The 15894-nt window shown below is 43.9% G+C and overlaps 1 non-coding gene across 1 annotated transcript; it reads left to right on the forward strand.

Moving 5' to 3' along the window:
* The first annotated feature begins 3323 nt into the window (after positions 1-3323).
* Positions 3324-3453, forward strand: LOC129691427 (small nucleolar RNA SNORA17). Its single transcript, XR_008722462.1, has one exon. It is a non-coding gene; the product is annotated as a small nucleolar RNA SNORA17 (small nucleolar RNA).
* The last annotated feature ends 12441 nt before the right edge of the window (positions 3454-15894 follow it).

Raw genomic sequence — 15894 nt, forward strand, 5'->3', positions numbered from 1 at the left:
TCTGCTAGCTCAGAGAGGCAGAGAAAGCACCCAGCTGACCTTCCTACTCAGCTCAGGTCCCAGAAGAAAAAAGCCCCTTCTCCTTCTCCATGCTGTCTTTAAAACCCTTCAACTCAATGTTTCTCCTAGCTACTTCCTATGCATCTCTCCATCCAGCCTCTGAACTTCCTCTCAACAATCTACAGTTTTCCCCTTGCTCACTTCCTGATGACTGGTTGCTTGTTGCACCTTTTACCCCAGAGTTAATTCTATTTAATCCTGTTTGCAGAAATCTCTTGGATTAGATGTGTGTGCTCAGGCTGTGCCACACCACAGCCATTTGTTTACAATAAGCAAAAGGCTCTTGGGTTAAAGGTGTGTATTAGGGCTGAGCTACATCACAACAGGAAACAGGTTTTTCCAGTTCACAAATATCCTGCAACAGAAAGTAGAAAGTATTTGGAAAGAGTAAGGTGACCGATGGAAAGAGGAGTTTGGACAGAAGATGGTAATAAGAAGAGATGAATAACATCAAAATATATAATACACATTTAGGAGAATGTCATAATGGCACCCATTATTTTGTTAAAAGAATATACACTAATAAGAAAGAAAAGGTTATATCCAGATCTGTTATGTGTGTCATTTGGAAAACAGCCTGCAACATATCCCTCTTGTTTCTGAAACCTAATGCTATCTATTAGACTATGTGTGCCCCTAACTCATGTTGCAGCCCTAATCCTCAGTGTTGCTATATTTGGAAATAGGGCATTTGGTTTATACAGAAATTCAATGAGGTCACAATGCCCAGGAGTGGTATAGCTGGATCTTGAGGTACTGCTATTCCCAATTTTCTGAGAAAGTGCCAGGTTAATTTCCAAAGTGGTTGTAAAAGTTTGCACTCCCACCAGCAATGGAGGAGGGTTCCCCTTTCACCACATCCTCTCCAGCATGTATTGTCACTTGAGTTTTTGATCTTAGCCACTCTGATCAATGTTAGATGAAATCTCAGAGTTGTTTTGATTTGCATTTCCCTGGTGACTAAGGATATTGAGCATTTCTTTAAGTGTTTCTCAGCCATTTGATATTCCTCAATTGAGAATTCTCTGTTTAGCTCTGTACCCCATTTTTAATTGGATTATTTGGTTTGTTGGTGTCTAATTTTTTGAGTTTTTTATATATTCTGGTTATTAGCCTTCTGTCACATGTAGGGTTGGTGAAGACCTTTTTCCAGTCTGCATTCTGTCATTTTGTTTTGATGACAGTGTCCTTTGCTTTACAGAGCTTTTCAGTTTTATGAGGTCCCACTTATTAATTGTAGATCTTAGAGCCTGAGTTGTTGGTTCTGTTCAGGAAGTTGTCTCCTGTGCCAATGATTTCAAGGCTCTTCACCACCTTTTCTTCCAACAGATTTAATGTGTCTGGTTTTATGTCGAGATCTTTCATCCACCTGGACTTTAATTTTGTACAGAGTGATATATATGGGTCTATTTGCATTTTTCTACATGTGAACTTCCAGTTAGACCAATACCATTTAAAAAAAAAAAGAGTAGGACACTAATCTAACAGAGCTGTGCATTTTGAAAGTAAGAACAAGATGATCAAAATGGCAGCATCCCTAAGTCCCTGGTTTTGAATGCAGTGTCTGCTTCCATGTGAGTGGAAATGGACTCTCCAGCCCTAGCCAGAACACATGCTACCAGCATCAGGCTTTGGGTTTTGTGTTTGTTTGCTTCCTTTTTCTTTTTCTTTTCCTTTTTTTTTTCTTCATTTAAAGACAAAGAAAAGTTTGCCAGAGAGTAATATGCAATAGAGTGGCCACCAGCAAAAGCGTGGAAAAGTGCACAAAGGAACAGAGACATGTTTATCATGGCCTTAGGTTCCATGATTTCATCTCCCGCAAAAGCAATTCCAATACCCAAAATTCAAAAGGGCAAAACATTAAAACTGTCTCAGGCTTTCCAAAAATTCTTTGCAAGCCAACTCCCCCAGGGCCAGAAGTCCACACATGACTAGGTTCTTAAGTTCCCCAGACTTCCTTCTTCTTTAAGCTGCATTTTATTTCTTTCCTAAACCCTAGGCTCTGTCCAAAACTGAAAGGCCAGCAGAAGGAAAAACAGACATGAGAACCAGAGGTCTCAAACAGTACAGGCCTTTATTTGGGGTAGAGGGAGCCACTGTAGGGGTTGTGTCATTGTAAGAATTTGGTGCCTTACAAACAGGGGTAGCCATAGGGCAGAAGGAAGAGTGGGGAAAGAGGTCAGAAGTTTCCTTTTCTAGCTGGCTGTCGGCCATTGCTAAGAGTACTGGTGAGAAGTCAGTAAAAGACTGTTAAGTGATTTGAAAACATCTTTCCTGGTAGCCATCACTAACATCCACAGGTCAGGGCAGTCAAGACACTAGAGCGTGGTTCTCTAATGACATGGCTTACTAATGACATGGCCCATACAGTTCTTCGTGTTGTGGTAACCTCCAACTACAGAATTATTTTTGTTGTTACTTCATTTTTGTAATTTTACAGTTATGAATCATAATGTAAATATTTGGCATTCAAGATATCTAATATTCAATCCCTGTGGAAGGGTCATTTGACTCCCAAATGGTTTGAGACCCACAGGTTGAAAAACACTGGTCTAGAGAAAAATGTTCTTTTATTTCTAGAAATCAAATTATTATCTGTACTGAATTGTCACAGTTCAGCTGAAATGAAGGAGTTTATAAATTGGTGTGGCTCTGGCTCACAGGGGGAAAAAATGCTGGAAGGGCCCATGAGCCTCTTTGCTATAACTTGGCTATGTATCTCTCTCTTTTCTCATACTCAAGTCTCTACATTTCTGACCCTCTGAAACCCAGGTGCAGTGAGACCTTTCAGATGTTCCGGTTTGGAAAAGTTGATGATACCAAGATGAATCCTGACTGTTAGACCTACACCAGGAGGTGTAGGAACAGAACCAGAGCCAGGAAATAATGAAGAGGCTCTTATGCCCATCTGCCTGTGTGACAAGTGCTTTTTTTTTTTATTAAGTTTGTTCTTTGACCATTGCACACATGTATATAGCACAGTTTTTAACTTCTCCTGACAATTTCTTACTTCCCAATTAATGTCCCTTCCTTTCTAACAAATCTTTTCCCGAATTCATGAGCCATATTAAAGATAGCAGAGAAGCAGGGGTAAGTTTAAAAAAAAAAAAAGAAAGAAAGGAGTGGAGAAGGATGATAGGCTGAGGAAAGAGAAAAAAATCAAATAAGTTTTAAAAGAAAATGATTATCACTAATAGATGAATACCAGAGGGGGAATAAAAATTAAAACCTAAAATATTTAAAACTGAAAAAAAAAAAAAAGTCCTGCCCTGGAAGTGTTGCAGGTGTGGCTGCTGTGTCACATATTCACCAGCAGGTGGCAGAGAGGAGCAAGGCTGTGTCCACATTCCGTGTTCTGACCTGTCACATCTGAATGAGCAGTAGCTGAACACTCCCTGAAAAGGGCGAGCCCAAGATGACTACCGGACCAGCACCATGGGGCCTGGATAGGGAGCTAGCCTTAGATGACACCAGTCTTCAGTGCCATGTGGGCCTGGGGAGGTGGGGCCTGAGGTGACCTCTCCGGGGTGCCATAATGCATGCGTGGGACATAGCGCTCCTGAGACAACCCCACATGCTCAGAGATCCTGGGTGCCACTGAGAGGGGCAAGGAAGTGGTGGAGAAATGGAAGAAAAGGAGAGACAGAAGAATGTGGGCAGACTGGAGACTCGAGGATAGGGAAGAACTGCCGATGAGAGCAACCAGTAATGACACCTTGGCCTCACAGCAGCTTATGTCTGAGGGCTGTGAATACCCCTCATCTAGGCATCCTGAGAGAGCTGGCCTTGAAGGCCTGAAAGTAGGAGAGCTGACCTTATCCCTAGCTAGTGACAGTACTCCAGAGAATACCCACACATACATAGAAGTTGCCCCAAGGATATGAGGATGGGAGAGCTGGCCCTACTCCTGGTCCCCCACATGGTGGTGTGAATAAGGGAGAGATGCCATCCTCCCCCAACTCTTCACCACCTGAGGGAGCCAGAAGACCTGGCCCTGAGAGCAGGAGAGCTGGTCGTGCCCCTCATTAGCTGCAGCACTCCAGAGAGCAGGCCTTGCGCCTCACCTGGGCAGCACAGTAAAGTTGACACTGGTGAGAGGGGGCATGGAAAAACAGGCCCTGAGGTGGTGAAAGAACTGGCCATGCCACCTGTCTGCCATGCGGCGGCATGGGCTACGGAGAGATGCCCCCCTCACCCTTTGTCACCTATGGCTGGTAGAAGGGCTGGGGTCTTCAGAACAGGAGAGCTGGTCCTCATCTGCTGCAGTACGGGAGAAGCAGGCCCTGTGCCTCACCTGACCAGCACAGCCCTGAATGTGGGGGTTGCAGGTGAGCCTGCCCCGAAGGTGCGTGCATGGGAGAGCTGGTCCTACCCATTTCTTGTCTGCAGTGCTTCCCTTCTCTGAATGGCAAGGGGTCCCTGCTGGCCACACTTGGCTTTGTCGTCTGTGGGACTTGAGTGGTTTATGTTCTAGATTGGGGGTAGGGAGGGACCAAAAGCGCTGATATCCATTTGGACAGCCCTGACTCTATTGAGCAACCACTGCTGGGGGAGTGCCTGAAGCTGCAGTGAGTTCTCACTCTCTACGGCAGGTAGGTGGCTCTAAAGGTTGACTTCATGCACTGACTTCATGCACAGAGTGCAGGCTATCACAGCTCAAAGAGACGGGGTGACCTCCTAGCCACTGATGGAGGCTACCAGTCTACCTCATGCCTGAGCCCAGCCTCCTGCCTCCCGGGTTCTCTGGCTTGTCAGTGGCCACTGTTTCTCACCATGGGTCCTGCTGTGGCCAGTTGACTTGAGTTCTCTGATTTGTAATTGTTCCACAAACCCAGGCCCCCAGGGTATGGGCTCACCTACCTTTGGCCTCTCGTGGTCCAGGCTCTTATGTGTCCTGCAAGATGATCTGACAAGTGGCCAGACTGTGGGAACTGTCTCCCTGAAAGGCTCCTCCTCTGGCTGACACTAGGGTTTCAACCTTTCCCTTTCCACAGCAAGAGAATCTTGGGGAAGTTGGAGTTCATTGTTTTTATATAGTAGCCAAAGGGAAGGGCACAAGTGTCTCTCTTTCAAGAATTGATTTGTCCTCTGATCTCCTCAAATGTGAAGGGGCATGTGTCCGAGTACATCTCTCACACACTTGAGTTATAACTTATTAATATGGTAAATTTTATGTAACCGTTAGAGAGTTATCTTATAAAGTTATAGTGCCATGAAAATGGAACATTAGAATATATATTATGGGAAATTATTGTACTATGTAGAATTGAACACATTCTTACTAGAAAAAAAACAGACAATAATACAAAATATTTGATGTATTAACCTCTAGCAAAAAATAATCTCTTTCAGAATGGTTTCACCTCTTTTACCTCCTCTTCTCACTCCCCCCCCCCCCATTCTTCCTTTGTCCTTTTCATGTTAGTCAACCTGGAATCTTATTTACAGTCTCCACTCGCTATGCTATCAGAAGATATAAAGGGGGATGAAGAGGAAAGCCCATGGGTTCTTTATGATTCTGGAATATCAATATTCCCGAGCTCTCTTTCATGCCACCTTTGACAGGAATGAAGGGAAGTGTGTGTGTGCTCCTGGCTGGGGCACAGCTACCAGTTCCCTAACTTCACAATCCACACCATTACCCTCCTTCATGCCAACAGAACCAAGCTCCACGGACTTCTGAATCTCATGTGTCACCACAGAGATGCAAGACTCCCTGGTGAGCCTAAAGCTTTCTGTGAGCAATGGCCACAAAGTCACACAGATATTCTCTTTCTCTCCCCCTCCTCTGTCCTATCTCTATTCTCTTATTTCTCTCCTCTCTCTCCCTCTTCTCTCTCTCCCTTCTCTCCCCCTCTCCCTTCTCTCTTCTCTCTCCCCTCTCTCCCTCTTTCCCCATCTCTTTCCTCTCTCTCTTCTCTTTCTTCTCTCTTCCTCTTCCATCCCTTCCTCCTTTTTTCCCTCCCTCCAAATCACCCTTTCTGCCTTATTTTTCACTTAACACCTAATGAGCATTTCAGAAACCATATTTTTATTTTCCTGTATTTCTGTACCCCTGGTCTATAAAAGCAGGACTTTATATCTGTTGCTGTTTGTTGTGTTCACTGCTCTGTGTGTGGTGCTCATACTGTATAAGAGCACAATAAATATTTCCCCAATCAACAACTCCCCAGGATCAGGTTTTAAAGTCTGAAAACAGACCTTATAAAGTTCGACGCAAGTTTGAGAAGACAAGAGCAAAGCACTATTTGTGGCAAGGAGTCATAGCAAGCTGAAAGAGAGGGACGCTCAGGCCTTTCAGGGTCTTTCATCTGCCATTGTGAGCAACAGACAGTAGAGTGGATCCAGGTGCAAACACAAGCAAAAGGAAGGAAGGAAGGAAGGAAGGAAGGAAGGAAGGAAGGAAGGAAGGAAGGAAGGAAGGAAGGAAGGAGGGAGGGAGGGGGGAGGGAGGGAGGGAGGGAGAAAGGGAAGGAGGAAGAAGAGAGAGAGAGAAAGAATGAAATAAAGAAAGAAACAAACAAACAAAGAAAAGAAAAGGAAAGGAAAAGGAAAAAGAAAGAAAAGAAAAAGAAAAAAGTTGTATTTTGAAACAAGGACTGGAAGCAGCTTTGTACTCTTTTTTTAGATTTCTTGAGAACTTTATTTTTATTTTTACATATTTCTTTTTAAATTATTATTATTTATTACAATTTATTCAATTTGTATCCCTGCTGTGGCCCCCTCCTTCTCTCCTCCCAATCACACCCTCCCTCCCTCTTCTCCCCCTATGCCCCTCTCCTAGTCCACTGATAGGGGAGGTCCTCCTTCCTTTCTATTTATTTTATTTTATTTTTTATTAATTACATTTTATTCACTTTGTATCCCCCCATAAGCCCCTCCCTCCTCCCCTCCCAATCCCACCCTCCCTCCCCTTTCTTCACACATGCCCCTCCCCAAGTCCACTGATAAGGGAGGTCCTCCTCTCCTTCTTTCTGATCTTAGTCTATCAGATCTCATCAGGAGTGGCTGCATTGTCATCTTCTGTGGCCTGGTAAGGCTGCTCCCTCCTCAGGGGGAGGTGATCAAAGAACAGGCCAATCAGATTATGTCAGAGGCAGTACCTCTTCCTATTACTATGGAACCCACTTGGACACTAAACTGCCATGGGCTACATCTGTGCAGGGGTTCTAGGTTATCTCCATGCATGCTACTTGGTTGGAGTATGAGTCTCTGGGAAGACCCCTGTATTCAAATTTTCTGGTTCTGTTGCTCTCCTTGTGGAATTCCTGTCCACTCCAGATCTTACTATTTTCCACTTCTTACATAAGATTCCATATACTCTGCCCAACAGTTGGTGTAAGTCTCAGCATCTGCTTTGATAGTCTGCAGGGCAGAGTCTTTCAGAGACCCTCTGTGGCAGGTTCCTAGCTTATTTCCTATTTTCTTCTTCTTCTGATGTCCTTCCTCTTTCAGGATGGGGATTGAGCATTTTAGTCAGGGTCCTCTCTCTTGATTAGTTTCTTTAGATGTACAGATTTTAGTAGGTTTATTCTATATTACATGTCTATATGAGTGAGTATATACTGTATGTGTCTTTCTGCTTCTGTGACAGCTCACTCAGGATGATCCTTTCCAGGTCCCACCATTTACCTGCAAATTTCATGATTTCCTTTTTCATTGCTAAGTAATATTCCATTGTGTAAATGTACCACAATTTCTGCATCCATTCTTCAGTTGAGGGGCATCTGGGCTGTTTCCAGATTCTGGCTATTACAAATAAGGCTGCTACAAACATGGTTGAGCAAATATCCTTATTGTGTACTTGAGCCTGTTTTGGATATATGCCTAGGAGTGGTATGGCTGGATCTTGAGGAAGTGCTATTCCTAGTTGTCTGAGAAAGTGCCAGATTGCTTTCCAAAATGGTTGTACAAGTTTACATTCCCACCAGCAGTGGAGGAGGGTTTCCCTTTCTTCACAACCTCTCCAGCATGTGTTGTCACTTGAGTTTTTCATCTTGGCCTTTCTGATGGGTGTCAGGTGAAATCTCAGGGTCATTTTGATTTGCATTTCCCTAATGGCTAATGACGTTGAGCATTTTCTGAGTGAGCTGTCCCAGAAACAGAAAGACTCACACGGTATATACTCACTCATATAGACATATAATATAGGATAAACCTACTAAAATCTGTACATATAAAGAAACTAATCAAGAGGGAGAACTCTGGTTAAAATGCTCAATCCCCATCCGGAAAGGCAAAGAGGATGGACATCAGAAGAAGAAGAAAACAGGAAACAAGCTAGGAACCTGCCACAGAGGGCCTCTGAAAGGCTCTGCCCTGAAGACTATCAAAGCAGACGCTGAGACTTATGGGCAACCTTTGGGCAGATTGAATGGAATCTTATGAAAGAAGTGGGAAACAGTAAGATCTGGAGAGGACAGGAACTCCACAAGGAGAGCAGCAGAACCAGAAAATTTGAACACAGGGGTCTTCCCAGAGACTCATACTCCAAGCAAGGACCATGCACGCAGCTTTGTACTCTTAGTGCACCGGGCACTAGGCCACTAAATGACCAAAAGCGCTGTACAAGGTGGCGCTGTTCACCACTGCAGGTGAAGAAAGGGAAGCCTCGGACTTAGGTACTGCTAACCAGTAAGTGGGCAGCTGTCACATCTGGACCTAACTGGATTCAAACCCCGTGTCCATTCCTCTCCCTGAGCTTGCCTGTCCTATCTTGAGGCACTCACTGAAAGCTCCGCACATTGTGCACACAGGTTAAACGAACGTGAAGAGTTCCAGACCTTTCCCTGGGCCCGCTTGACTGGGGCAGTGGCTCTGAGGGGCACGCATACAGAATTACCACCCTGTGGAATAATTGTGTCACTAGAATTGACACACTCCAGAAACCTAAACTCTAATGCAGACCCCTAGATTTAAGAGGAGAAAGAGCTAAAACTATGATGAAAGAACGCAATGAGAACTGTTTCCAGCCTCTAGTAATTACAGGTAGCTGTTATTCTCCACCTGCCCAGCAGGGGTCAGCATAAGACAATGTTCCTAGGACCATAATCTAATAATGTAACGTATGTAACACATTAGAAAGTGTCAAATTTCAGGATAGATGAGTAATGAAGGTGGGGTGAAAAAATTTCCACATGCGACTATAAATGAGATAAATTCTAAAGGGATCTAGGCGCAATTCTGAGTGAAATGATAAGAATAAAATAAGGTGACGGGGAAAAAAAAACCTGATATATATCACTGACAAGCTCCAGGAACTCCTAAAAGACAAGGAATATATATTAATATATAATATGTATTAATTATAATATATAATATATTATAAATATACAAGAACTCACATATTATAAAATATATTATAATTATATTTTATAAAATATATATCATATTTATGTTATATGTTATATTACATTTTATATTATATATTATACCTTATATGTTATATTAGATTTCATATTCATATATTATAGTATTATATAATACATAATTATAACATAATATATTATTATGTAATATATTATATTATATTATAATTATGATATTACTATATAACAATTATTTAATTATTATAATAATATAAGCTATATTATAGAATTATAGTTATATAATATAATGGTTATATTTAATATAATAATGATAATATATTATAATTATATATCATGTAATAATATATATTCCTTGTCTTTAGGAGTTCCTGGAGCTTGTTGGTGATCCAGCAGGACTCAGCATGGCAAAAAAATCAGTTGTGTCAGCAAACAGTGGGCACCCGAATCCCCTCAGATTCCAGGGACCATGGATCAAATGTGTTGGGAGAAAGTCGTACCTACAATAAACGCATACATAAGCGTCATTCTCTAAATGTTTCTGGAGATGTTGGAGTCAGAGTGTGGGCTGTGAAGCAAGCTAGGTTTCAACCACTTGTCCCCAATAGACCAATTAAGTTAACAAGGAATATTGAAAAAACAGAAAAGGGAAGAAGAACAAATGAAGAAGTGGAGCGACTCCCAGGTCCATCCTCGGGACCGTGACATCAGGTTTAGGTGTAAAGAGAGGGCAAAGGTACGCCTGAAATAAGCGGTTCTGTTTGAGGTGTGGTCCTGCCCATCACTGGCCCATTATTGTCTGGGCTCTGTCTGCCCTGCACGGTACTCTGACAAGATGTCAGAAGCGTGTGAAATCTTTTCCTCTGGCTGGCACCAGGCTTCAGCTTGTCCCTTCACCAGCAGGAGATTTCTGGGGAAGTTGCAATTTCTTGAGATCCATTATCTGATGTACAGGAGGGGCTTTGAAATATCCTCTCTCCTGCCAGCATGGTTGCATAGATGCAGCATAGAGTTATTTACCCAGCATTTGCTGGTGTGAGGTACTGTAAGCAAGCCAGAGAGGTTTAAAGTACGCAAGAGAATTCATGCAGGTTACAAACACTGTTCTGTTTTATATAAAGGACTTGACTATCCTCCACAGATTTTGGTATGCCAGGGGTTAGGGTACCGCAAGGACAAAGAACACCTAGGAATGACAGAACAGTGACCACGTGTAGGGAGTGTAGCAAGTGTTTCCTCTGTCTTATCCATACCCAGCAGCCGCCATTTTAGGGGGTTTGGCTGGGCTGGGGAGGGGGGGGACGAGGGATGTCATGAAACCCTCACCTCAGTGTCCAGCCACTCTCTCTGCCACCTGTTCTTGGAAGTTTGCAGTATGAAAACAGAGACCTTTAGTCCCTTCGACATACCGGTCTAGGGATTACAAAAGCAAATTAAGGAAAATGAAAAGGCGATCATCCGTGGTTGTGAGAGCAGTGTGTGTGTGTGTGGGGGGGGTTGAGACAGTCTGGGAGAACTTCCTGGAGGAATGGACCACAGAGCTGACAAAGAAAGTGAACAAAGGCACAAACCTGGGCTCTACCCTGGCTCATATTTCTTCTCCGTATCCAGAATTCCTCCTTCAAATATAAATACCCTGAATCCTAATCAAAGGTGAGAGAAAGGAAGAAAGAAATCAGAAAACTTCCAAACTCCACTGTACAGAGTTATTGCTGGTGTTTTTAAAGGGATGAGGGGAGGGGGCATGGGTTCAGTGCGTGTCACACGTAAGTGTGGAGGCATGTGTGTTCAGTGTGTGACATATGTAAGAGTCGGGGCGTGTCTGTTCAGTGTGTGACATATATAAGGATGGGGCATGTGTTCAGTGTGTGACAAACATAATGGTAGGGCATGTCTGTTCAGTGTGTGTCATATGTAAGGGAGGGTGTGTGTGTTCAGTGTGCGACATGCCTAAGGGTAGCGGCATGTCTGCTCAGGGTGTGACATATGCACGCACTATTCCATACGATCCTTACTAACATCCTCAGGTGAGAGTGGCACTGTTTGCAGAGTTTTGTTTTTGGTATGGGGACTCATGCATTCTAGGCAAGTGCCCTGCCACTGAGTTACCAGCATGTTTGAAAGCTCAGGATAAAGAGCCTCAAGAAGGTTAGATAACCTGATCGAGAATCATGGGTGTCTAACACTCAAGAAGGAGCGTTCTACACCTTATATCAGGCGGTGCACATTCGTAGCAAGCAATCTGGAAATTAGCACTCCCTCTTTGAAAAGGAGAGAATTGAGATACTTCTTCCTGGGTCTCGGGGCTATAAGCCTACTACCAGGGCCTCAGTCTAAACCACTGTGTGTCAGGCACCAGGCTCTCTGCAAGCCAAGGCTAGGGATGGTAATCAGTGATGCTCTAGAATTAGCACCTGTGAAGCAAAGGTGGGGCAGGACCCGAGGCTTGTCAGCATTGGCCAAAAGGCCAGGCTTGGCTCCACCTGGCCCAGTCTTACCAAGTGGGCACAGGGTTGGGGGTGGGGCATGGGACTGTAGCGGTCCTGGCACAGCTGGTAGCTGATAACTGGCTGCCCTCCTAGAGTTGGGGTAAGTTTTTCCTGAAAGTTCCCACAGCACGCCACCACACCCGTCATACTGGTGTCTGCATCTTGGTTCATCCAAGCTCACTGCGGTCTTCCTGCTGCAGCCTGCTTGAGGAGGGAGGGCTGGCAGGGAAGCAGCAGGTTTAATGGCGTTACAGAGGAGGGTAGGGTTGGTGTTTGCTGAATAGTGAGGCCAGCGCCCAGGCTTAACAGGGGATGCTTCTACCCTCCTCCAGTAGCTCACATAACATCAGCTAGAAATAGCGAAAGACTGACAAGCCAACCATTAGATACTTGCTTTTACTTTAATGGCAGCCTCCATGTGGCCCAGAAAGGGCCATGGGAACCACTCCCAGGTTCAGGCATTTCAGTTCTTCGTGACAACTTAAGCGCTGCATGCCACCCTCTCACCCCAGAGGATGCGGAGCTACAAAAGGCGCTGTCTAGGCCATATGCTGGCCTCCTGGCTACACTGCAAGGGTACTGTGGAAAGCGCTGCTTTTCATTTGGAACTTGAGTCAGCTTGTGGCTTTCTTAAAGTAGTGAGAACAGCAGAATTGCAGCCAGAGCGGGGGGGAAAAAATCTTATACTTCTGCTTGAATTCGGAGAACAGCCGAGTTAACAGAAGGCAGAAAGCCAGGGACGCTTAGCTCAGTCCGTGACAAGAGTGCAGAAAGAAAAATCAGCTTTGCATGCTTCTGTCCCTCTCCAGCATGGCAGGAGAGGGTGGCCTGCGGTGCTGCAGAATAGACCTCGAGAGAAGGAAGACACAGCCTGGGAGTTCTTGAAGTAGGTGGCTGACTGAAACCCGCAACCGATCTCCCTCTCTGCGACAGCCCCGGGTTCTCTGTGCTTCTTCTCCTGGCCAGCCACTCCTCTATCCTGGGATACTTCCTGGTTGTTGCCCTACTTAATAAAACCGTGCTAAGGCCTCATTTCAAGTTCTTCCCCCCCCCCCCCCATGAAACTATCTGTCCCCATTACCACTTGGACCAAAAGCGATTCCAGTTTTAATTCACATCGCACTCACGTAGCAGCAGGGATTGTGTGAACCGCACACAGGAACTGTTCAGTGTGCTTGGTTAAGAGACGAATGCCTTGGTTCGGGCTGTAGCCATCCTGGACAACAGAAATGGACTGGTTTGCAGTCTGCAGTTCTCACGCTTGTGTGTGCTGGTCCTGTTGGCAACTTGACACACCTGGGCAGAGGGAGTCCTAACTGAGTAATTGTCTCCATCTGATTAGCCTGTGGCCACGTCTTTGAGGCATTTTCTTAATTGCTACTTGACATAGGAGGGCCTAGCCCACTTCGGATGGTGCCTTCCTGGGTCAGATGGGCCTGGGCTGTCTTAGATCGCTGAGCGAGCCAGGGGAAACAAGGAGTTTCTTCTATGGTGGGGGTCTCCGGCTCAGCCCCTGCCTCCGTAGGGGGCTTTGTTTTGTCTTCCTTGATGATCGGCTCTAACCTATATGCTAAAGAAGCTCTTCTCTGGGCCCCAGGTTGCTTTTTGGTCAGTAATTTAGCACAGCAACAGAGAGCAAAGTAGAGGAACATTCAACAGAAAGGCACCAATGCATTTGACCCATAAACAAGATCTTTGACAAGAACTGACAGCTTTGTGACTAGGGTCAGATGAAATCCTGAGGTTGTTTGGTTTGCAAATTTTCCTAATTTCTAGTAATGATGACCATTTATTGAAATATTTCTTAGTTGCCTCCTCTTCTTCCTCCTCTTCTTCTTCTTCATCTTCATCTCTGTCTCCTCCTCCTTCTAACTGTTCAGATACCAGGACAAAATTTTAAATGGGTTGTTTAGTTTTGAATCTTTTTATTTTGTGTTTGTTATATACTCTGGATATTAATGCTCTGTCAGATGTATAGCTAGCAAGTATTTGCTCCTGTTCTACAGGCTTCGTTTTTACTCAGTTTACTGTTTTGTTTTTTTTGTTTTGTTTTGCTGCAGGAACTTTTAGTTTTATGAAGTACCGTCTGTCGATTGTTGACTTTCATTCATGGGCTAGTAGAGTCCTATTCAGAAAGATTTTTTTTTTGTTTTGTTTTGTTTTTCACAGATATCCCATGGGATATTACCTGCATTTTCTTCTAATAGTTTCAGCATTTCAGGTTTCCCACTTAGATCTTTGATTCAGTTACCATATGACCCAACTCTTAACACTCCTTGGCATATGCCCAAAGGACTAGACATCATGCTTAACGGAAGCTTGCCCAGCCATTGTTCATTTCTGCTCCATTCAAAAAAAAATCTAGGAAATGGAACAATCTAAAAATCCTTCAACTGAGAAGTGGATAATTGATACACTATGGAATACTATTCATGTTTGCAGGTAAATGGGTAGAACTAGAAAAGACAATATTGAGTGAGGTAACTCAGAAAGACACACTTTACATCTTCTCTGTCATCAGAGGCTTCTAGCTTCATGTTTTCAAAAGTGAGTGCCCACTCTGCGTAACTGTGGGAACCAGGCCACTAAAGGGGGACCATGGAGGAAGCAACAGGGAGGGGAATAACAGGATACAGATGATCTGAATGGAAAATGGGAAAAACAAAGGCACTCTACTTAGGGAGAAGGGGGAAGGATAAATACGGAAGAAATAAGGAGAAAGTAAGTATGTCTGGAAATGTCACAAGGAAGTATACTATTAATTATCTACCTAAAAATACTTATTGTACCCTTAAGTCAATCTACATTGTCATACATGTACACATATATAAATATATGTGATTTTTATATATAAATATGTATGTGCATATGCATGTATGTATGTATTACGTATGTATGTGTAAATTTCCCATCTGCCCAGACAATGCTCCCTTCAAGAGCCATAAACTATCTAACAAAACCCCAACACTAGGCGTGAGCAGTTTTGTTTTGAGTTGTTGGTCAGGGTTGTCTCAGACACTCCCCAAACACTACAAGATATTGCTACTGCCCTTTGTTGTCCCCAGAGGTGGAAGGTAAGTTCCTGAAGACACTACACATTTTAGATATAGGGGCCAGAGTTCCTCCCCAACCCCAGGAGGATCTGACCTGAAAGCCTCCTTCTGAGGACTAGCATTCATAGGCTTCCAAAGAGGGAAGCAACCGACAGCCCTATGCAGCTGTGATGTCTATAAACAACAATGACAAACATGGAACAATAACCCTAAAGATGCAATAGTGGTATGCATAATTTGGAAGTAACCAACAGCTCCCTAATTGGGCTTAATACCCAATCAACCAGAAGGAAATTGTGCCTGGTACCGGAAACCTAGCCAACTACTCAGGGCTAGTGAATTCATGGATCTTGAAGGAGAACCTACAACTGTGGCCTTTTAAGGTCAGCATAATCCCTAGCTACATTATAAAAAGTTGTCCTTAAAACTATATGGAAATTTAGTCCTCACTCTTCAACAAGGAAACTTCTCTTTGCAACAGACAATGACCATTACAGAAAACTACAACCAGCCAAAATGCAGAGTTGTGGAGCCCAGTCCCAACTGATACAGCAGTAAAACAACTCCTGCACCTAAGGCTCAGGGATCATTACAGAAGGGGGGCGGGTGTTAAAAGCCAGAGGGTCAGGAAGTTTGCTATGAGATTCTTCTTTCTACAGATGTCAGAGAAGCTATACCCGTGGAATCTCATCAACATGACTGCCTAAACAAGACTTGAAAAAGGATAACACCAAGACACCAATAAACATGCTAACATGGAAGGGGGAAATTGTATGGTGCCTCAACCCTAGACAAAGAGCTACAGACATCAAAGGAATGTTGAGAGCAGGAGAAATGGTCTTCCTCAGGGAAGAACTAGCTCTTAGAAATTGGAAATTATTTATCCAATGCCAAGTGATCAGCCCTGAAATCGATAGATAGATAGATAGATAGATAGATAGATAGATAGATAGATAGATAGATAGA

The sequence above is a fragment of the Psammomys obesus genome, unplaced genomic scaffold, assembly GCF_907164565.1.
Source record: "Psammomys obesus unplaced genomic scaffold, mPsaObe1.curated_primary_1811, whole genome shotgun sequence".
In the NCBI taxonomy this organism is placed as follows: Eukaryota; Metazoa; Chordata; class Mammalia; order Rodentia; family Muridae; genus Psammomys; species Psammomys obesus.